The following is a 23,115-nucleotide window of genomic DNA, read 5'->3' as shown; positions in this document are numbered from 1 at the left end:
AGGTACCTTAAAGTGCCATGGATCTCCCTTTGAAACCCAGCGCACTATTCTCGATAAGCCTTGAACCGAGCTACTACGTAAGCCGAATTCCTGTCTAAGGGCGGCTGTTGAGCTTGCTGTATTACAGACGCTAGATTACATAGAATTTTGCCTTCCCTTGCATTCATGAAGCTCCAACTTTTCATATCAACTATTTCCATGCCATAAAGTAATGATGCTGGAATTTTGCTCGATATACTCCAGCAATGTCGCAAAGTGCCTTCTACCAGTAGCCTTATAGAATGTGATCAAACTCTTCCTTGGGCAATAGCTTTCCGTGTGTTATTAGCTATATGTGCTTTTTCACTTAAATTACTAGTAATTATTTTTCCAAGGGAAAATATAAGATTGTACTACATCTAGTCTTGTCCCCCCACAGACCAGTGAAAGTTCGCATATTTTGACTTTTTCCTCCCCGTCAAGCACATTACTTTACTTTTTGCAATATTGATCTTTAAATGATGTGCCTCCGCATATTCATATAAGGTGTGCAGGCGACTATTCAGACCTTTTGGTGTGAGATCCAGGATCAGAATATCGTCTGCATACATTAGGCATGCAATTGGGGCACCCCCCAATCCCCCCCCCCCCCCCCCCCCCCCCCCCCCCCCCCCCCCCCAAGATCGGAACTATACCTTTGCTTGCAGATAAAACCTGTGGGAGAACAGATATATACAAGGAAAATAACAGAGGAGCCAATAGGCAACCCTGTTTTAAACCATTAGTTGTCGTAATTACTCTAGATAGCCCTCTTTCCCCGCCCATCAACACTCTGCACCAGGTGTCTGAGTGCAAGACTCGAACTAAATTAATAAGAATAGGTAGCATCCCTAAAGCAAATAACTTTCTCCACAGCAAGGATCTGTCCACTTTATCAAAGGCTGTGGAGAAGTCGATAAAGGTGCCGTAAACTCCCCCTCCACGAACCTTGACATATTTCTCTGTTATGACCTGCAATGCAGTCAGATTATCTAGAGTGCCATGCTTTTGCCTAAACCCAGTCTGTTCATGGGGTAAGATTTCAGCCTTAAGCACCCAGTCATTAATCGAATTAAGAAGGCACTTTGCAAAAGCCTTGCCTATAGCATCTAAAAGAGCAATTTGACGGTAGTTTTGTGGCAAGTCTCTAGCTCCTTTCTTGAAGAGGGGGACTAAAATGCTCCCTTTCCAGGAGGGCAGAACAGTTCCACTAGCAAAACAAAATTTAAAAACAGGAAAAAGAATTTTACTCCAATGCTCACTCTGTTGTTTTATCACCGAGATAGGGAGCTCATCCGGACCCATCGCGCCCGAAGAACGCAAGCTCTTAATGGCTAGTTCAATGTCCTTTTCGGACGGTGGGTCATAAGGAGGATTAACCTCATATAGTGTGTCATTTTCACGGGGCAAGCCATTAACACTATATAATTGCTCGATATATTCAACCCAAATCTGCTCATCTATAGAGATTGGTGAAGGTCTAGATCTTAGACCACAACCCTCACCAATTATCGACCAGAATAACCTAGCTTGTCCCCTATAGGTAGCTTCCCGAAGTTTAATCCACAAGGAATCTTCGTTCTCTCTCTTCAATCTGGCTTTCACCCTCGTTTTCCTTCTTCTTAAAAGAACTATTTTACGGTATCTTTCAGGGGTGTAAAGAGATATTGCTCCCTAACCAATTTATTTATTTCAATATTTAAATACCGAAGACAGTTTGGGATTACTTTGGGTTTTTTGCAGGATAAGATTTTTTTGCTATAGAAATTACTACTTTCAAAAAATTGCAGAAGCATAGTAGTTCATTTCCTTCCCATTGAAACAAATTCTCCACAGTGGACTCTAAAATATTCGCCAAACTCCTAATAGCCCCAAAGTTCCAGTAACATCTCCCAGAATTGGCTCCAAAATTTACCAGATCACTATTTATGTGCCATGTATCCACAGGGGGGGGGGGGGGGGGGGGGGATTGAAGTTTACACTAAGGACCAATACCTTATGGTCACTAAGTTCTGTGTTACATACTGACAGATCTTTCAGGAGATAGAAAAGGGTGTTGCCTGCTACCACATAATCGAGTATAGATTCACTGTTCTTACATTTATGTGTGAAATTAGCCGGAGTGTCCGAGGGGAGCCTTCCATTTATTATTTTTTTAGTAGTAGTAGAAGCTTTATTTCGATATTTTAGTCATATCATAAAAGCACTACAGTACAAGAAATATAAAAACACAGTACTGACATTACAGTATAAGGGAATAAAAGAGCAGTACATTTTGGTATTATATTCTACAATAAAAAATGTTAAAAGGACAAAATTCACACAATGCGATTAGGGGAAACACTCATTAGTGGAGAAATTTTGATAGCAGCAAAAAGGAGAACAATAGTGCAATACAGTACATATTATTGGAGACTCAATTGTCTGGCGGATCTAATCCGCCAGGCCCAACCCAGGAATTTCGCCAAACAGCAAGCAAACAGGGGGCGGGCATCAGATCTTAGTATGCGTAACGCTTCCAAGTGAGATCTAGTGCCAAGGTTCCTACATAACGGTTTCAGCCACACGCAGCGCGGGGCTGCATAGGCTGGGCATTCGAACATTAGGTGGGGAACTGTCTCTTGTCTATTATCACAAAAAGGGCAATATGGACTAGATTGTAACGATGATTTCCAAGTTGCTGTTAACTGTCCTAGTGGCAAGACACCCACCCTAAATTTAAAGTATAATGCCCTGTCCCAAGATTTGTGGATCATATCTAGATAAGGTTCTCTAAGTGGTAGCTCCTTAACCATCAAAAATTCCGCAGTAGATCTACATAGTTTGGAGTTAATGTTTCGCTCATTTGCCACCCAGGACCAGTATAGCTTCTTAAGTATCTCTTTTGGGGGGCAGATCTATTAGCCCAGGCGTCTTCAAGTCCTAGGTCATAGAGAAGCCGCTTAACTTCTCTAAGCCAGCGGACCTTGGGCCAGCCAGATGTAATGAGGAGTTCCCTCAAGCCTTCAGCATAACTGGATAATTCTGGTACCCTCCATATTCGTGCCCACAAAAGAAGGGGACGTAGCCTCGCCTGATCTTTTATTGGGCGTGTGCCCGCATCTAATAAAAGTGGAAGGGAAGGGGTGCTATGCGGTAGCCTCATAAGGTCTTTGTGAAATTTGTTTTCTAGGCTCCTCAGAAAGTCTGCGTTCTGCACGCCCCACAATTCAGACCCATACAGAGCTGCGCTCACCACCCTTGCCCTATAGATGTCAAGTACAGCACCAATTGGTTTGAGGGACGAAGCACGTTGTTCCTTCAATAGGGCTCCTGTTAACCTCTTATGTGACAGGAAAATCTTTTGATGGTGGGCCTGCCAGTTCATAGAGTCGGAGAGGCGGATACCTAAATAATCGAACTCTTTTACCCTTTCGAGAGGGGCTGAGTCCAAGGTGGGTGGAGTGACAGTTTCCTTGGGGGGTTTAAAACCAGAAATTTAGTTTTACCTACATGAATGGCAAGACCCCTCAAGTCACAGAATAGCTTAAAGCTGGAGAGTAAGCATTGGAGGCCTTTTGGAGTCTTTGAGATCAGGAGGGTGTCATCTGCAAATAGGAGAGTAGGGATTTTTCTGCCAGCCAGGGAAGGTGCATCTGCTGGATGTTTAAGGAGATGCTCCACCACCCCATTAATATAGAGAGAAAACAGGGTGGGGGCTAGCACACAACCCTGGCGGACTCCCCTATTTACAGGAATACGTGCTGTTTTTTGGCCCTGATCTCCCCACCTGATCTGCGCAAAGTTACTCTCATGGAACTTGGTAAGCATGCAAAGAAGGTAGGAGGGAATACCCAAACCCTCTAAGACACTCCACAGCTGGACGCGTGGGACCAGGTCAAAGGCAGTCCGTAGGTCTATAAATGCGAGATACAGACTGCCCTTGCCCAATACGACCACTTTCCAGTATAACATTAGTAAGCGGAATGTCTGTTCAATGGTCCCCGTTCCGGATCTAAAACCAGCCTGGAAGTCTGACAGTTCTTGATTGTCATCAACCCACTGTAGGATCCTGCCTAGAACTACCTTGCCCGCTATCTTCTGGGTGGAGTCTAACAAACTAATTGGGCGATAATTAGCGGGGTCGTCCCGGCAACCTTTTTTAAAGATCGGGACGACCTCCGCTCCCCTCCAGGAATCGGGCAAACATCCCCCCATCAGTGCTGCATTTAGGAGTAAGGCAATGAGTTTGCTCCACACCTCCGGATTGGCCCGCATTAAGTCACCAGGAATGCCATCAGGTCCTGCAGCTTTATTGGCAACTAGGCACTTAATTGCCCAATCAACTTCCTTAGTGAGAAAGAGGTGGTCCTCGTTTAAATGGTCAACCGGCACTTGGTGAGGAGGATCCGACGTAGCGTCTACAGAACCCACAGCAAGAGAATAAAGCTTGGAAAAGTGAGCAAACCAAGCCTCCCCCGTGATGTTACATGTCAGAAGAGAGTCAGCGGGTTTATCCCTGGCTCTCAACAATTGCCAAAAGGCCTTCGAATCTTTCTGGGAACTAGCCATCATTAAATCGTTCCAGAAATTAGTTTCGTAGACACCCCTAGCGATAGACAGGACTTTTTTGTGCTTTTTCCTAGCAAGGCTGATTTGGCCAGGAACTTTAGATTTCACTGCCAGTATATGTTCACGTTTGGCTGTGGCACAGGTGGAAGTATACCATTTAGCTCTACCCTTAGACATGGCTCTATTCTTATCCCTAGCTCTTCCCTGGGGGACAACAAACAGCTTACTTAGTGCTAGGGTTGTTTCTGTAAAGACATTAGAGACTTCAGAATTACTAAGTTCCGAGGGATCAATCCTCAACTCCACACTAGACATTATGGAGTTTGCTTGGGCTATCCTTCCCTCATCCGTGGAAACTTTGTTCCATTTTAACCGACTACCGCAGTTCGAAGGGACTAAATCATGAGATGATTTCCATGTGTGCGGTGGCTGCGTTAGGGGCAAGCCTTGCCACGGGGGAGTGAGGGTCAGGGCTAGTGGGTTGTGGTCACTATCGGAGGTCGGTAGGACCTCCATGTCTTGAAGGTAAGGCCAAAGCTTATGGTTCAACAAAATGTAGTCAATACGTGAGGTGTGCCCCACCCTATTATAGGTATGTGCTCCCTTGGTGTCAGACTTGGATCTACCATTAGTTTCTCTGAGGTCATATTCCATACAAAGGCCATTGATATCAATGGCACTCTGGGTCCATTTTTTGATTGGATTTAGAGAGAGCAAGGGAATACCTCTCCTAGCATCATCTTCCCAGATATCTAATATGTCCTCACAGGCTAGTGGCTCGAAACAACAATTTAGGTCTCCAGCCAGTATGATCAGGGAGTCTGTGTTACAGGAACCAAGCTCCTCCTCAATTCCTGTTGAGGAAAGCCTAGAGCCACCACCGAGTGTCCGAGGGGAGCCTTCCATTTATTATTATACTATCAACCTCTAATATTCCCTCCAAGAGCAATTTCCCTCTCTTATTGGTCTTGATGTTCCCAGGGAATAGGGCTCGCTGTATCTGAAGTGATTCCTCTTTGAATATATTCCTGAACAAGTCGAGGCTATAGTTTGAGATTTTACAATTGAAGTCCCCTAATAACAAAATGTGAGGGGGGGACTCGGAGTCAAGAAGATTCTGTATGAAAGAAAAAATAGTTTTTAAACCGACATTAAAACATGCATCTGGGGGAATATAGACATTTATCAGTACAAGTGATTTCCGTGGGTCATCCTTAACTAAGTTTAACAATGTAATTGCCTGGAACATATTATTAGGATCTAGGTAATAAGTGTAGTGCCATTTGATCTTATTGGAGAGTAGGAAAGCCAACCCTCCTTTGGCATGACCTCTCCTCGAGGAGACTGCACTACCATCCTTTTCCGCCAAGAATTTCCCATCCACCCAAGTCTCCTGTAAACAAATTACGTCAGCTTCTAAGGTATACAAATATAACAATTTTTCGGGACTATTCTTTAATCCAGCCGTATTCCACAAGATTATTTTTAAATCAATGTTAAAAATTGGAATACGGATTAAGAGCGGAGGTGGATTTGCTTGACAGAACACCAGGCAACCAGCTCCATTTAGAATCATCTTCTACCAGAGTTGGTTGGGGGGGTACAGGATTTTCTATAGATCACTTGTCGTGAATTTTTCGATACACAGATTTTTAATTCCTCAGTTTTTATTGAGGACCGATCTGAAACGCCTGGAGTTACTCCATAGGCTATCGACAAGTTTGTAGATCTTTTATTACATGTTTCCACAAAGAAAAAAGGGGTGACACCAATCCCCCTTATTTGTAATTCTTCAGACCATTGTAAAATATGATTTAATACTAGTTTTGAGTAAAATTCAACCCTTGCTATCTTCCCAACAGCGGGATTTAAAAGTGATACACCGTCTATATCATTTGACTGAAATAATTTCAAACTTTCAATCTCTCGAAAGCAGTTAAGGAGTACAGATCTATTTAAAATAAGATCAAAGTCAAAAAGAGGAATAAAATCTAAAAAGACAGTATCTACACTTTCCTTTTCGGGAGTGGGTAATTTAGGGGCATGTTCAATTGCAATCTTATCCGGAAAAGGTGTAGCTAAAGGATTAAGAACTGGTATTGAACCATTTGCAATAACAAACTTTTCACCATACCCAGGGTGATTAGAAGGCCCTAAAGAGTCAATAGTCATGATTACTTTATCGGATTTAGTTTGATCAATTAATTTTTTAGATAAATTGGACACAGAGTCTTGGGGAGAAATTTTTTCAGACAAAGTCTCTATGTTGTCTTCAAAATTAATTTTCCTCTGTCTTTTTTAAAGAATCTACGGTTTGGTTTCCTCTTTTTTTTTCTTTGCTTTTTTTGCTTGGTTATTACTGCCCTTTTCTCCTTTTTTGGAGAATCTCCAATAACCTCTTTTTCTTTATTTATTTGTGGTGTAAAAATAGGAAATAGATCTTTATTTAACATTTTATCAGGGTCAGTCAGAGTTTCTATTTCTAGATCTTGTTCGGCAACACAATTACCGCTGGCAGATTTTATTTTGCCAGCTAAACTACTCCCCGAGATAACCTCTATTTTTTTCTCTTTGGAATCTTGAGAGTTCTTATTTAGATCAACTTGAACTAAGTCTGAGGCTAAAGGAACGCTTTCGGACTCATTTATGGACTTCTTATTTTTACCCACTTTCACGTCTGAGTTAGCAGACTCATGATGCGAACCAGATTCGGTCCCATAATTACTATTTAGTAATACCCTAAGAATTTGGGTTACCATATCTAGGACACAATCGGAGCCGCCAACAAATTTTTCCAATAAAAGTAAGATGGAGGATAGTAGATGTTCTAGGGAGAGTAAAGATTTGGATATTATATTGTCGTTTCCAGTGGGACAGCTAGGTAGAAATGTATTCATATTAAGAACGGGGCTAGATGAAAAATTTACCTGAGATATAGAAAACTCTGATTTATTAGAGGGAGTACTACTAAAAATTGAAGCCCTGGCGTTACAAATACGTCTTTGGTATTGGTGTGAACCGAGGCTGTGTTCTGTACAATGTAGGACTGCTTCTTCTGAGTCTCTGTATCTATATCAGGAACTTTTAGAACCTCCTTAGAGGGTAGCGAAGTGTTATGTACTAATACCTCAGTTAGTTTCGCAAAGATGCCGTAAGAGGGTATATAGTATTATTTGATGTGGGCACCCCAGAAGCAATCTCTATGTGCCTCTGTGGATCATGGGAATCGGGAAGGCCTTCCACCGCATTATCAGAGGAAGATTTCTCAAATAGTGACGTTGCCGAAGCATCCACCTGATTACTATTATCTTTTGTTGAGAATATATCTTCCTCTACGTCTTTACCCTTAATTTCTTCGGACTTTAACCCCTCAGACAGAGCTTTATCCTTTCCCCTTTCCCATAAATTATACAATTGACATTTACCCTTTAACTGTAAAATAGCGGTATCTTTGTTACGCAGGGGATTTGATTTTGTCTTAGAACATGACCTACCCACTAGTACACGCCCTGACCTTAATTTTTTCGCCGTCATTTCAAAATACAAACCAGCACCACAAAAATGTTATAAAGCAATAGTATTTTACACCAAGCGGAGGGTAAGATAGAGCAATGGGACCATAAGATGTGTGTAGAAAAATCTACTTTCAAAGCCTTCAGTAAATACAATGTTTCAGAGAATATAATTAGAAACAAACTTTTCTAGAAAGGAGAGCTATTTCATAAGAAATACCAAGGGAGAGGGCCCAGCCCAGCCTACTTCAGCCTCTGAGGGCCCGCCCTTTGCCCGGGCTTAGCTACGCGCGCGTGTTCGCTAGCGCGTCTGTGGGCGTGTCAAATATAGACTGAGGGAGGGATACTGGAAGAGGCTCCAACTGCGGCCACTGGACACACCGCACGGCCCGCTGGACCTCGCAGTCCAGAGCCTGCTGTTTCCCGTAGATGCTCTCGGCCAATCAGGGGCTTCGGAGTCCTTTCCACAGTCCGCTGCCACAGAGTTCAATCAGGACACCAAAAATGCACAGAGTTCAAGCCTACGAGCGGGTCCCGCGAAGCGGGGCCCGCGAGGCTTTTTGTACGAAAGGGGAGGGTTCGGGAAGAGGCTCCAGCTGCGGCCACTGGACACACCGCACGGCCCGCTGGACCTCGCAGTCCCGACCCTGCTGTTTCCCGTAGATGCTCTTGGCCAATCAGGGGCTTCGGAGTCCTTTCCACAGTCCGCTGCCACAGAGTTCAATCAGGACACCAAATATGCACTGAGTTCAAGCCTACGAGCGGGACAACATACTGGTGATTCACTCACTTGTCTTGCCGCATGATCTGCTGACATTTATGGACAGATGTAACCTGTTGGAAAGTTTCTCTTCCGCGTGGTATATGTATAGCCTGTTCATTCATCATTAATTTTCATGAACACACTCCTGAACACTGTTTGAACGCCTGAAAGTAATAAATCATTGGAGTGCTTTTAGAAATAGATTTGTGGACGCTCTACTGATTTTTTCCGTCCTGAGGATGACAGCATACTTATAAAGCTGTTGAAACGCCGTCGACGCACTTGTGGCCAAAAAATCAATGAAGGACACATTATTTTGTTTCATTTTGTTCCCTCTGAATAATGTACACTTTTTCCTTTGCCTCTTGTCTGGTTTGTAATATATATTGTCCTTCTGTACCAGCACTTTGTATTGTGTCTTAGTTGTTTTTAGTATGTATTAATTGCAATACATTTACATAATTTCTGATAATTATTCTGTATATGGGTCCCCTCTGTTGCTGCTTCTTCTTATTTCAATTTTTATTAACTGGTTGTAATGTGTATTTGTTTGTAATTATTGCACTGTTTTAGTAACTTGCTTCTTGAACCACTGTTTGGATTATATATGTAGTAAAACACCCATCAGTATAACAGTCAAAATACACTTTATTCGATTTTTGTTAAAATCATAAAAGGCAAGAAAAATACATACATTTAAAAACATTTTAAAAATACCCACAATACATTTGTTTTACACAGTGTCCGTAAAAAGAGTCACTTGATTAATCACCATAATATATAAAAAGGGGTTAAAATTGATATGCTGGTTTTTAGTTTAAAACAGTACAGTTCTAGGGATTCTTTTGTTCCTTCCTCTGTATGCGGCTGTTAGAAAACTTGCAACACAGAAAGTGACGTGTGCATCCGGTAATCTATAACTTTGCTGCTGCTGTTTATAAGCCATCCACACATTTGCAAACTCGCCTGTATAACATCACAGCTGCTGTTTTTAACCCAACTGAATATTGTCTTGTTCTCTAACAGAGACTCAATATTGACTTTTTCTAGTCTCCATGATCCTTATACCCCTTTTAACTCTTTTTTTTTATGGGCACTTTAGGCAACAGTATTGGTAAATCCCTAGAAAAGTCGTCTGTACAAAGAATGGTTAAAAGTCTTTTCCAGTTCACGGCAACTGACAATAATTACTGATTACTGCACTATTTCTATATAATGAATGAATGTTTTAGGATATGCTCTTTTGATTTTTAATCATGAATCATGCTGTTACTTATTGCTTTTTTATATGTAAATTGTAGAGGGTTTTATTAACCAAACAATACATTGCTTACTTACTAGTGTAAGAACCTGGTAATATTATGTCATCTTGGTTAATCCTGAATGTTTTTTACAATTTTAACAGATGCTGTGAGTCCCAGGATCGGATACAGAAACTTTTTCCAGTAGACACCATCTTCAAGCTGAAACGTTGTCAAGTTCACATTCGACCGGGTAAAAAAAAACTGCACCTTGAGAGATGTACTAAATAGTAAGGTTACAGTTCAACACCGATCGACTCCAGCTTGTCCAAATCCGAAAGGTAGTGTCCAAACACCATTTGAAAAAACAAAGACTTCCAGTGCAATTCATAAATTCAATATCATAAACAAGCTTACCCACACGTATCTGAAATGTGGTTGTGTGCACAGATTAAACAGTCTCTTTAGTGGTTTATGCATTCTGTTTCAAAGCAGTTTTTTTTATAGTGCCAGCAGAATTATTTAGCGTTGATCGCTTTCTGTCTGTAGTATTTTTAGTGCAAGGTTCCGAACTTGGTGCTAATACAATTAGAAGTTGATGATGCTTACCTGGCTTCACACCTACATTCACTTTGTTTTTCCCCCTCTAATTTTACACAGAGAGAAGACTGCTTACAGATGTTGATCGGTTCTTAGACTGTCATCTGGAGTTGCTGTGCCGCTGGTTGGAGCTGTCCCATTGCGAGGTAGCTGTGCAGGATTGGTAGAGAATGGCCATATCGTAAGACTACAATTTGTCAATGGAATCTAGCACCTTTTTGTTCCTATAACCTTGGGACAGTAGCACTAGGGGTATGGAATTTAATAAAATATCTATTTGTCCATAAGACATGATGCTTCATAAATCTACTTGTCGTGTAAAAAAATCCACTTGTCCCTTTGGTGCTATGGAGTGAGGTGATAAATTATGGCAGAATTCTCATATGAAATTTCTGACAATAGCCTTTCTGATTATGCCAGAGTTCATATTAAAGCAGGGTTTGGATACTAGTATTTACTTGATTTTTCCGCTTTTCTGCAAATCCATACACCGGGGCTAGAAGTAGCAGGAAGAGGTAGTTCCAGGGTTGGGATGCCCTTTTGAGTCTGCGCAAACCCACAAACTTGCGTGTCTAAGGGTTTTCTCCAGCTCTTCTCTAATCTATTACTACACTGGGAAAGGTTGGAAATGTACTCCTGACAAGGGTAGAAGTAAAACCTATTTTAAGGTAGAAAATGGGGTTTAAGGAAAGTGAGCTTGCAAACGCTCAGCAGATTTTAACATGAGGAAATATTCACATGCATATTTGCTCGTGGTAAAATGCAGTTCACAAACATTTTGTAACAGTGCAGTATTCAGGCCTACTTCTGTAAATTCCTGTGAACTCATGTAAGTCGTAAGTCTGCACTAAAGCAAGAACTTATACCATGGCTGTACTTTTGTGGCATTCTTTAGGAATTAGGCCCCTACTTAGGTCTGGCTTTAATCAAGACCATTTGTTTTTATTAAAATTATATCTATGTATCTCTCTGTCTATCTATCTAATATTTGGCTGTCTTGACTGTGAGTGACCTCATTCTGCTCATTCCTAAGCAGCATATCGGCACACAAAATAGTTTCTTTCATTGTAAGGGACTATTATTGCAATGTGTGCTACTTTGAGACCAAAAAATACTTTTGCTTTTAGACATTGTTTTTGTTCTATTGGTGAGGGCCCTTCATCTGCCACAACAATAAAGTTTTACAAAAGTGATGTCAAAAGAAGATACACATTGCAGATGACACCACTCTGGGTGTCGTGCCGCCTCAGCCGTCTCTGTAAGAGTAAGGGATTTCAGGCCGGGGACCATTTTGGCATCTCGACAATTGGAGACCTCTACGGGCGAGGTAAAATCCTCACTTTTGACCAACTAGCGGCCCAATTTACCTTAGCGGAAACGGAACGTTTCCGTTATTTGCAAATCAGTCATGCCCTTAGGTCGGTGCTTCCGGCCAAAGGAAAGCTACCGGAGTCCACTCCCCTGGAGGACAGACTACTTACGGAGCACATGCTCACCAAGGCGACCTCATTGGTCTATCGTAAGTTGATTAACAACATGCCTGACCCCATGGACAGACTTAAAACTGCTTGGGCTGCAGAACTAGGTGACTTTGAGGAATCGGACTGGCAGACCGCGCTTTCGTCGCCCCAGGAGGTGGCTGTGTCATCTAGGCTTCGATTGATACAATTGAAAGTCCTGCATAGAGTCTATTACACGAGAGTCAGACTACACAAGATAGGGAGATCCACGCACCAGTACTGTTTGAGAGGCTGCGGGGAGGCGGGGACTTTCTATCATACTGTCTGGGATTTTCCATTGATTGCTGACTACTGGTCCATGGTTATGCGAACAATATCTCAAGTGGTTAACGTTTCGCTGCTCCCAGAGCCACGTCGTTGTCTGCTGAACATTTGGGAGCCTAATGATTTAAGTAACTCGATGCAGGACTGGACAACACTAGGTATTGTGTATGCTAAGCGAAACGTGGCCAAGGCCTGGGGGTTCCCCGTGGTACCGGTGCTCAGGGACTGGAGCACGGATATGGACTCAGCGATGGTTGCCGAAAAGGCGGTATATTTAAATCGGAAATGTCTGAGTAAATGGGGAAAAATCTGGGGAGCCTGGAACGAATACAGGGGATATATTTGTGAGCCACCTCAGATGGAAAATGAAACTGATTCGGAATGATGGGGAGGGAGGAGAGGAAGGTCCAGGAGGGAAGGGCTTCAGATGAACAGATACTGTGGTTGTAGTAATGCTGCTTCATTGGGGCCTAATGATGAGTCCACTAAACGTCCTTTTCTAACTGTGAGCGATTGATGTGTGCAATGTAAACCCTGAAACAATGTCCAATGTTTACTTTTCATAAAAATCAAAATTGTTTTATAAAAATAAAAAAAAAATTAAAAAACAAGATACACATTGACAAAACCAAAAGGCAGATAACCAATGTCAGACTTATTGGCTATCCCAATCATATTTATTTTCATGTTTCCCATAATCTTGCAGCAAAAAATGGATTTGCACTTATTTTCTATTGTAACATTTAAAAAAAAATACTAGCTTGTATCAAACTCGTTTTAGTTAATTAAACTTCAAAGAAATAATACCAAAAATGTCACATTAATTAAGCAAAGCCTTTTTTTCTAGTTGCATATTTTTTTAAAGTAAATAAAACCATGATTTCTAAACTGTGGCAAATCACTCAGGAGGGTCTCAAGGTGCTGAATCGTAGGAAAGGGGAGATTAAGGGATTTGCTCGGAATCACTGAATGTTGATGTCAACACAGTTTCTCAAAAATGGTTCCAACTGATTCTGAAGTTGGCAGATCAGGCCATTACGTAACATCCTCTTTTTGTGAAAATTTTACTTTGAAAGAAAAGAATCGTCAGTCTTGCTTTCACGTTTATGCAAGTATGTGCATCTAGTCAGAGAGCATTGTCGGAGCATTATAGGTTGCCTCATATTGTTAAACTTTGCAAACGTTGATATTTCTACGCTGGAACTACTCTGTATTGCACTTCGGGCTTCAAACATTTCCTTAGAGGGCTATGCCTAATAGTACAGACTTTGCATTAAGGAACCATGAATACAAATTTGAGCAGCATAAACATATGGATACAAATCTTACCATAAATACAGACAGTGCTCTATCACAGATTCATACTGTGTTACTGTAAACTGTCAGTTAAAAGGTTTGTGCTGCAGGGGATAAATAAACATGAAAACTTGTTGTTCCTTAACAATATGTCCTGGTCATCAAGCTAAAGGAATTCCATACCCCTGTAGAACACAGTTCTTTTTTTTTATATATATATTTTATTGAACAAAAGCAGAGTAAGTGATCAGGTGGCAGTCATTAAGTACGAATATAGACATAGAAGGCATACATTACAGCAGTGTATTACTAGTTCGAGTGCGGGGAGGACCAATCCTGGTCATCGCCATATCAGTTGTAGGGGAACTACAAAGCTCGCCTCTATAGACATTCCAGTGACCCCATTTCTTATCCCAACTCCCTGGACACCCTCTGATCTTGTACACAGTTTTTTCGGACAACATACATGTATCCATTGCAGCGACCCATCTGATCAAGAGCGGTTTATTTGGTGAGCCCCATTGCATTGCTATTTCACGCTTTACTAAGAGAAAGCCCAGAGCCGCCCATTGTCGTTCCAGCGCAGTGAGATCTGTGGGGTCCCACACATTGAGGAGTCTGCCTTTGGGAGATAGTGTGACAGGCTTTCTCAGTGCATAGACATCTTACTCGCTCCCATAGGTCTTGGATCATCGAGCAGCCCCAGATAGTGTGGCAAAAAGTGCCAACAAGCCCACAGTTACAGAGGCAGAGGTCGGTTGTGCGCCTACCAATTTTGGCTAGGAGGGGAGCAGACATGTATGTTCTATGTAATATCTTCAATTGTATAAGCCTGAATTTGTGATTGATCGCCGACTCACGCGGGGACATCAGTGCCGCCTGCCATTCAGTATCTTCCAAGGCCCCAATGTCGCCCTGCCATTTGTCTCTCAGGAGTTGGAAGGTGTTAGGCATGTTATTGCTTAGCTTGCGGTAGGTATAGGATATCGCCTTGGCCTGGAGAGGTTCTGATAATAATCTATCCTCAAGGGGTGAGGATTGTGGGAGAGGAGAAAGATCGGGGGCCTTGGTAAGTATGGCATGTTTTATTTGGAGGTAGCGGAAGGCCTCAGAGTGGGCTAAATCATATTTCTTCTGGAGCTCTATGAACGTCAGCAGTTTGCCCTTATGGATCGTGTCTCCCAGGGTAGAGATGCCGATCATGTCTCATTTGTCAAAGCCCTGATAGTGACAGAGGGAGCCCAGTGTATGTGAGGCTCAGAGCGGAGTAGCTAACGTGTGAGTGTCAGACCAGCCGAGGCGCTTATTCGCCCTCACGGCCCGTCTGGTATCGTTCAAGATGGAAAGCAGGGTTGGTTGGTGGACCATATAGTCAAGAGTTGGTGGCAATCAATTAAGATGCCCAATAATAAAGTCGAATATTTGGCAGGGCAATACCACCATCGTACCACCCCTGCGTGAGCGAAAGAAGAGCTATGCGGGGAGAGCCGCCGTCCCATTGGAGGAGGCGGAGTTCGCCTTCTAGTGCATTAAAATAGGAGTCGGCAATGGCAAATGGGCAATTCTGCAAAGCGTACAAAAAGCGAGGAAGTGCAAGCATTTTGAAAAGGGCTGCTCTGCCTGGGAGAGACAGAGGCAGCGATCTCCAATGCAATATGTCGTTATGGAGTCTTTGTAGCGGGCCCTTTAGGTTACAGTCATAGAAGACTTTGGGGTCTGGGGTGACAAAGATGCCGAGGTACTTAAATCCATCCTGGGCCACATCAATCGAATACCCCCTCAGAAGAGGAGGGGGTGGGCCATGTAGCCCGTATAGCACTGATTTGGACCAATTGATGGAGAAGCCCGAGTATTTGCCAAAATTGGTGATGACGTGCAGTAGACTATTAATAGAGGATTTGGGGGAAGAGATGTAGACGAGAATGTCGTCTGCGTATAGTGTGATCTTGTCAATTGTATCGTCATTCCACCAAAGGCCTCGGATAGAGTTATCAGTTCTAACCCAATGGGCCAAAGGCTCCAGGGTGAGCGGGAACAATAATGGGGAGAGGGGACATCCCTGCCTAGTTCCCCTGTGTAGAGGAAATCGTCTGGATGTATGACCATTGACATAAACTTGACCCCAGAGATCAGTATAGAGCAATCGGATCCATTGAATAAAGTTTGGGCCAAAGCCATAACGGGTTAAGACCTCGAAAAGGTAAGATCATTCTGTGGAGTCGAAGGCGAGTGTGGGGTCGAGGGAAAGGATAGCTGCGTCTTCCTGGAGATATGGAATTCTACTCATAACGTTGTGAACCCTACGGAGATTAAGCGCCGTGTTACGGCCTGGGAGGAATCCCGACTGATCTTCGTGGATTAAGGAGGGGAGGACTATTATAAGTCTGGTGGCGAGGAGTTTTGCCAGAATCTTCACCTCAGAGTTAATGAGGTAAATCGGTCTGTAAGAGCTGCAATCAGTAGCTGGTTTATTAGGTTTGTGGATTACAACTATTGATGCCAACCGTTGGTCTAGCGGCAGGCGTCTGGCGTCACAGCTCTCCTCAAACATTGCCTTCAGGTGACGGATAACCTCACCCGCCATGCCTTTCAGAAATTCAATAGGGACACCGTTGGGGCCCATAGCTTTACCTGACTTTATGGCAAACAGCGCATTTCCAATCTCTTCCGTTGTGAGGTCTGCCTCTAAGTCCTTTGCGTCAGTCTCAGAGAGTGTGGGTAAGCGCATTTCATTTAAGAGTAGTCTAGACTCCTCGGCAGTGTAGTGCGCCCTGGCTGTGTAGACTCCGTCTAGATGGGCAGCAAAGGCCTCGGATATCTCCCCGGGATCTGTGATAGAATTGTCTGGTCCGGAGAGTACCGGGATCCATCTAGAGCATTGTTCGCGTTTTTCGAGCCATGCTAGCATTTTACCTGCTCTATCACCCAGTTCATACACTCGGTGGCGAGTTTTTAGAAGCTTGGCCTGCACCTTCTCCAAGGCTAGTGCTTTATATTCTAGTTGTTTCGTTCGGAGACGGGTTGCCGTCTCTTCTGAGGGGTTCGCGTTGTGGGCTGACTCCAGATGGACTAGGTCTACCTTGGCCTGGATTAGGTGCTCACTTTGTTTGTGTATATAGCCAGTCTTGAGAGCTAACGCCTTCCCTTTAAGTACAGCCTTATAGGCTTCCCAGACGGTTATAGCCGACTTCAGGGACCCGACATTTTCAGCCAAATAATATTCCGTATGTTCTAGCGGGCAGTCTTTTATGTCGGGATTTTTAGAAGCCAAGGGGTTATTATTATGGGACAGTGGGATCTCTGGCGATGGTATGTAAATTCTACAAGAAGTGGGGAGTGATCTGAGATTCCCCTGGGGAGTCCCTTAGGGTGACAAAAAAGCTCTATATCAGTTGTGGGGGAGAAGAGGTCATCTATACGAGAGCTACTATGATGGGCATTAGAGTAGTGTGTGAAGTAAGAAGTAGTCGGGTGAAACGAACGCCATATATCTTCGAGTACCATTGCCTGTGTAAAATCTAGGAGATCAGAGCCTTGTCTATGTGAAGTACGCTGGGGGTGTCGATCGAGGGCGTCGTTCATTGTCATATTGAAGTCACCCCTAATAAGCAGGTGTCCTTGTGGGAGAGCTAGTATGAGTTGCTGCAAGGTCCGCAATGCGTCTATTCCCAAGGTTGGAGGAATGTAAACTGAAATAACATTTATCTGTTTTCCCTCCCAGATGGCCTCTATCACAGCAAAGCGACCAAGTGGGTCAACCCATGTCCTAGTACACGTTAGTGCAACATTTTTACGGACAAGGATACCGGTTCCTCTGGACCCGGAGGTAAATCCTGCGTGTACGAGCAATTTGTAACCCCCCCCGGTGCAGTGCTTGACATGTGTTACCCATCAAGTGTGTTTCTTGGAGGAGAACCAGGTCCGGAGCATAGCGTTTGAGATATTGCATGACTATCCCCCTTTTTACTTTATTGCCTAGGCCATTGACATTCCATGTCATGAGAGAAAGAGACTTAGTCGGTGGGGGGGGGGTCGGGTCGAGTCATGGCGGCTTAAAGAATGAAAGCTATTCCCGGAGTATAGGCTTTTGAGTCTCAGAGTGTTTCTCAGAGCCGGTAGCGGACCTGAACCGGCCGGGGGTAAAATACAAAGGAGACCAGGTATGTCCTAATGGTGAGTGTGGAATGCCTTGCGAGGACATGGAACGCCTCGTAGTAAGCCCCATGTTCAAATAAACTCTGCAGCATGTAAACAAAAACAATACAATAATCATAACAGACTTCCCAACTACCCACCTCCCTTCCAAACCATCCCTCCTCCCTGCCCCCCTGCCCGCGGACTTTGAACTATCCACTCCCCAACTAGCAGAGTGCCTGTCGCCCTCCCGAACATGTATGGGGTGTGTGGAGAGCCATGAGTGCCCTCGCCCAAAAGTAGCAAATTATCTGAGCCCAGTGCAGTTTCAATAAAGACTTATCAACAATAATATTCACATAGTACAGTAAACGATGACATAACTTGGACGCTCCCCGTCGTCCGTACCGCAGACAAGAGCGATCTGGCCTGCAGGGGTGAACACAGAGCCATTATGTCCGCGGTTGTGAAGGGCCGGAGGACCTCAGTTGAACCATTCGGATCTGAGAACATCGTCCCAGCTGGCATCAGAAATGAGCGGGCCGCTGGTAAGTTCACAAGTCTTCTCGATTGCCCTCAGAGAACAGATCCTGACTTTCCGGAAGTAATCCAGGATCGGCATGCTCAGTCGATTGATGGCATTGAGTGGCGCCCGATTGATTCCACCCCTCGAGCCAGTCCCACGTTTCTTCAGGTGACAAAAAGAACCAAGTTTTCCCTTCCGACTCTACTCGTAATTTCGCGGGAAACAGCATAGCGTACTTAATGTCTTTGGCACAGAGTGCCTTTTTGAGTTCGAGGAAACTGCGCATACGAGCCTGTACCTTTACCGTAAAGTCGGGAAAAAATGTGATCTGGGCATTCTCCAGTCGTAGGGGTGGTCCCACCTGAGCTGTTTGAAGAATGACATCTCTGTCTCAGAAGTTAAACACTCGGGCAATTATGGGTCGGGGGGGGCGCCCACCTTCGGCCTACCCCCAGGGACTCTGTGTGCTCGCTCGATAGAGAAGTAGTTGGACAGCTGTTTTGGCTGGTGGTGCTTTTGGATTAGGTTTTCAACAAACGGATCAGTTGTCGGCCCCTCCATTCGTTCCGGAACACCTAAGATGCAGAGGTTGTTGCGCCTAGCACGTCCTTCATAGTCGTCTAGGAGCTCCCCCATTTGCGCTTGTTTTTGTAGTTGGGTCACCTGTTGTTGGAGGGTAGAGGTATCATCTATGAGTGCCGTGGTTTTGATCTCTATGTCTTGCACTTTGGAGTCCATCTTACGGAGGTCAGCCCGCAATAGGGTAACCTCTATATTGACCGAGTCGATTCGGGTCTCCAGCGACGAGCGAACTCCGGCTATTGCTTCCAACACGTCTTCCAATGTGAGGGTACATGTTGCTGGGGGGGGCGGTCGCAGATTTAGGTGCAGTCCCAGGGTTCACCTCCTTAGGTTCTCCTTTAGAGCCCCACGAGAGTTTGTTAATCTGTCTCAGATTAGTCGATCTGTTGCCTTTACTGCAGGCCATATTGGGGCGTCAATATGCTCAGTGCAGTCCGATGGTGTGGATCCAGAAACCGTCGGTAGAAGCGGGCCTTCACCCCCTTGATTTAGGTAGGCCGTCGCTCTTCCCGACCGGTCAAGAACACCGGGGTGGTATTGGCCTGGTTGGGGGGCAGAGGAGAGGGACCAAGGTGATGCGTGCGATTCAGGGATCGCAGAGGTGCACCCAACCAGCAGTAGATCACTAGTCCCACATGAGAGCGCCCTACGCACTTAAGGGCCCAGGCAGGTGGTTAATATGAGTGAGGGCGTTCCAAGAGTCTGGCTGCATTATTGGTCTACGGTGGCACAGGTAAGTCCGCTGTCACTAATGCGCCTCAGGAGAAAGTGGGAAGGCGGCCTGCCCCCGTGACCTAGGGATAATTATGAGGCAGCAATCGTTTGTGGCTAACCTTTGTCATGGACTCGGTCTTCTCAGGTCCAGCAAAGTTATGTTCTCCACGGAGGGTACATCCCAATCATCGCGGTGTGGGTCAGGCCCTCAAGGATAAGTCGTGCGGGCCCGGGGAACCCGGTCGCAGGGACCTCCCCTGATGAGTCCGAGGTATGCCGCAGAGCACCTCAGTTCGTAGCAGGCGAATCGGCCAGATGGGGCACCTCACTGTGTCGCGTGGGTCCTCTCACACCTCACAGGGATCGGCTGTGGGCCCTGGCTGTCAGGACAACAGTCAGTGGCCAGCGGGAACAGCCGGCAGAGGTGTGAGCAACGTGGAGCGGTCCCCGGCGGTAGGCCCAAAGCCGGGGACTCGCGTAGATGGCACCTCGGGCGCCGGGGGGGGGGGGGCCCGCTGTCTGCAGTAGTAGTCCTCTCTTAAGCACAGCAGCGGGGTGGAGGCGCCGCACAATGGCAGGCAGTCGGGTCTGGTAGCTCAGACACCGTTAGATCTCAGCAGTGGCGGCTCCCTATTCTCAGGATCTGCTCCGGAGTCAGGGCCATCAGCAGTCGGCGGCCCCGGTCGCCATTTTGAGCCGGTGAAGCAGCCGAGCCCTGGAGGTTTGTAACGTCTGCAGGGGCTCGGAGGCAGCCAGGGAGCACGAGGCAGCATCCAGGCAAGTCCACGGTGGGCGCCCCTTTATGTATGGGGCTACTCCGGTATTGGCTGATAGGTATAATCCGAATTATGGGCGAGGGCCGAGGAGCCGGTTCAACCACGCCCCCCCCCAGAACACAGTTCTTGTACCCATGTGTCGATGACTGTACCAGTTATTTTTATGATAGACCATATGCTTGTTTTTCCATAATTTATTCGTAGACTTAGTCGTCAGCTTTGGTACTAACCTGCTAATGCACGTACGTTTGGCAAGGCAGACCTTGCTACAGCCAACCTTCACATGTTTCTTGTAAGATCCGCAGAGGAAATCAAGATGGTTCAAAGAAATCTGTGAGAGCAAGATCTCAAATTAAAATTTTGGTTCCAAATCACATTTCAAAAGGTGTATGGTAAAATAATAACTTGTTGCATGCTCTATAGGGAATTCGAGTAAGTGCTGTTGCTGAAGGCTCTGAAAGTCTTACGAGAACCATTAGTCCTTTCAACCACCAATTCTCCTTAAAGAGCCGGATTTGATCATTAAGTTGGAGCAGAGTTCCCACTTCATAAACGGCATTAACACCTTTAATGTAAACGCCGGACCCTATGCTGTGTGAAAGTTACAACTCCTCCCATGGCAACCAGACATCAAAAATCTTTAGCAACTGAATGAGCTCTTGCATTACGTTTATGTTGTATCTGCATCAATTGTGTGCTGTCCTATTCTTCTGGAGTCCTTTTAGGATCTCTTAGTAATAGTTGCAATCCAGTGATCTCAGATGTGAATACATCAGAAATGATGTCACTTCTATTATCTGTGCATGTCTTTTAAATGGATCTTTTAGTTCTTGATAGATAGTTCAAGTGCAGGTTAAGGTCCAGTTCACACCAGAAAACTTGACCTAGAATTACCATCTCAGTTCTGGTGTTTGACCTATAATTGCACCCTACACCTGTATTACCTCATTCCTTGGAACATATCCCAGAATAATACGCTTGTTACACTCAAGGATGCTTTTGAGCATGCTCCACAAATATTCTTGAAGTGTGCTTTGCTTCGAAAACATTGGCTGAAATCCCAGGACTATTGCGGCTCCAGTGTCCTTGAATGACCACTAAGGCCTTTGAGTTTAGGAGCTCACAGAGCGAGCCGCAGAATAAATCAACTTGTGAATTAATTTCCATTTTGGCACCAAAAACGATTAATATTTTAGTAATACAACAGCACTTTACTAGAATATTAGATAAAAATACCACACTTGGTTAAGACAAAAGACCAAGATATTAATCATAAATTGTTAATAGTGTATGCATTATGTTAAGTGGCAATAGTTATTTAGTATAATACCTTCACCATGCAATTATGTTGATAATTTCTCCATACAGCTGTCTTAAAGCTAATCAGCCAGCCATGCTTTCTAGTGTCCAGGTACTTACCAGTTCATGTCGATAGTCCAACCAGCCATGTCCAGATCTACGCCTTGCAGTACTCACAGCAGCATGTATCAGGACAACCCCTAAGTCCAAGAAGAGTTAGGGCAATTTCCGTCCTGAATCCTGTCCCTTTCTGCTCACTTTACTCTCCTCTTTGTGCACCATTACTAGGCCAAATTAAAGACCAGTGGTAGGCACGCTGCGCCGAGATATAAGAGCGGTCAGCTTCAGACGAAATTTGAAGGATTGGAAACATGGGTACTGTCGCAAGGGTCAAGCTATATTTCGAGTCTGAGATGCTGAGAGAGCCTCATGAGCAAGCTTTATATGGATAGCAGAACTATTCAGGCAGGAGTAACGTGACAAAGCTAGGTTATGTTCAAGTTGTGAGAAAACCAGGCTATCTCCCAGCCCTACAAGCCATGCCCCTGGAAGCAATGTATGATGGACACCCAGGATTCCATTCACAAAACAGAGAGTCCAGCTAACATGAATGCAGGTTTGATTAAAATATTGAGAATGGTGAACATAAGGTCAGCCTCTTTTCCACTCATGGAACAAAACCAAGAAGATAGCCAGCCTGCTGAGTCTGTACTTGTATCTTACCTAGGCTTGTTGTTTCCTCCAGTTTCTTCATCCATCTGGATGTTGTTTGACTGTGAGGCCTTATCCGTTATGTTTTCCTGTCTGTGGAGTTGTCTGGAAGTAGCAGAAGTTTTGTGTCAACCCATCTTCCTTACTGCTCATGATGGCACTGTGATAAGGGAAGTTTAACTTTAGTAGGTCACTGTGATGGAGGTTGTTGGCATCCCACTTTGAGGAGGCTATGATTTTTGTGGATTAATGTTTTGGGCCCAAAGTCAAATTTGAAACATGATTCAAACCTAATCCTATATATCAAAACATGATACTGTGCTCAGAGATCTGGATTAACTTCTTTAGAGCAAGGGTTGAGGCATGTCAGGAATTTTGGAGTCCATGCTCTATGGTTGATGTCCAGTTTTTTTAGGGAGGTGGTCTAATTCCTCTGACCACAATACATGCTTGCTTTGGGCCAGCCTTGGAGACTGTGGCAGACAGCCCAGTGGAGGTTTGGGAGGCGAAGGAGGGTGGAGTCACAGGTTAACACAGATCAGTACTTCCAGGACGAGTTTGAAAGAACAAGAACATTCTGGAGGAGCTGGAAAATTCTGGGAAAATCC

Source organism: Lissotriton vulgaris, chromosome 12 (assembly GCF_964263255.1).
Source record: "Lissotriton vulgaris chromosome 12, aLisVul1.2, whole genome shotgun sequence".
NCBI classification, from domain to species: domain Eukaryota; kingdom Metazoa; phylum Chordata; class Amphibia; order Caudata; family Salamandridae; genus Lissotriton; species Lissotriton vulgaris.
This window is presented reverse-complemented; position numbering follows the sequence as displayed.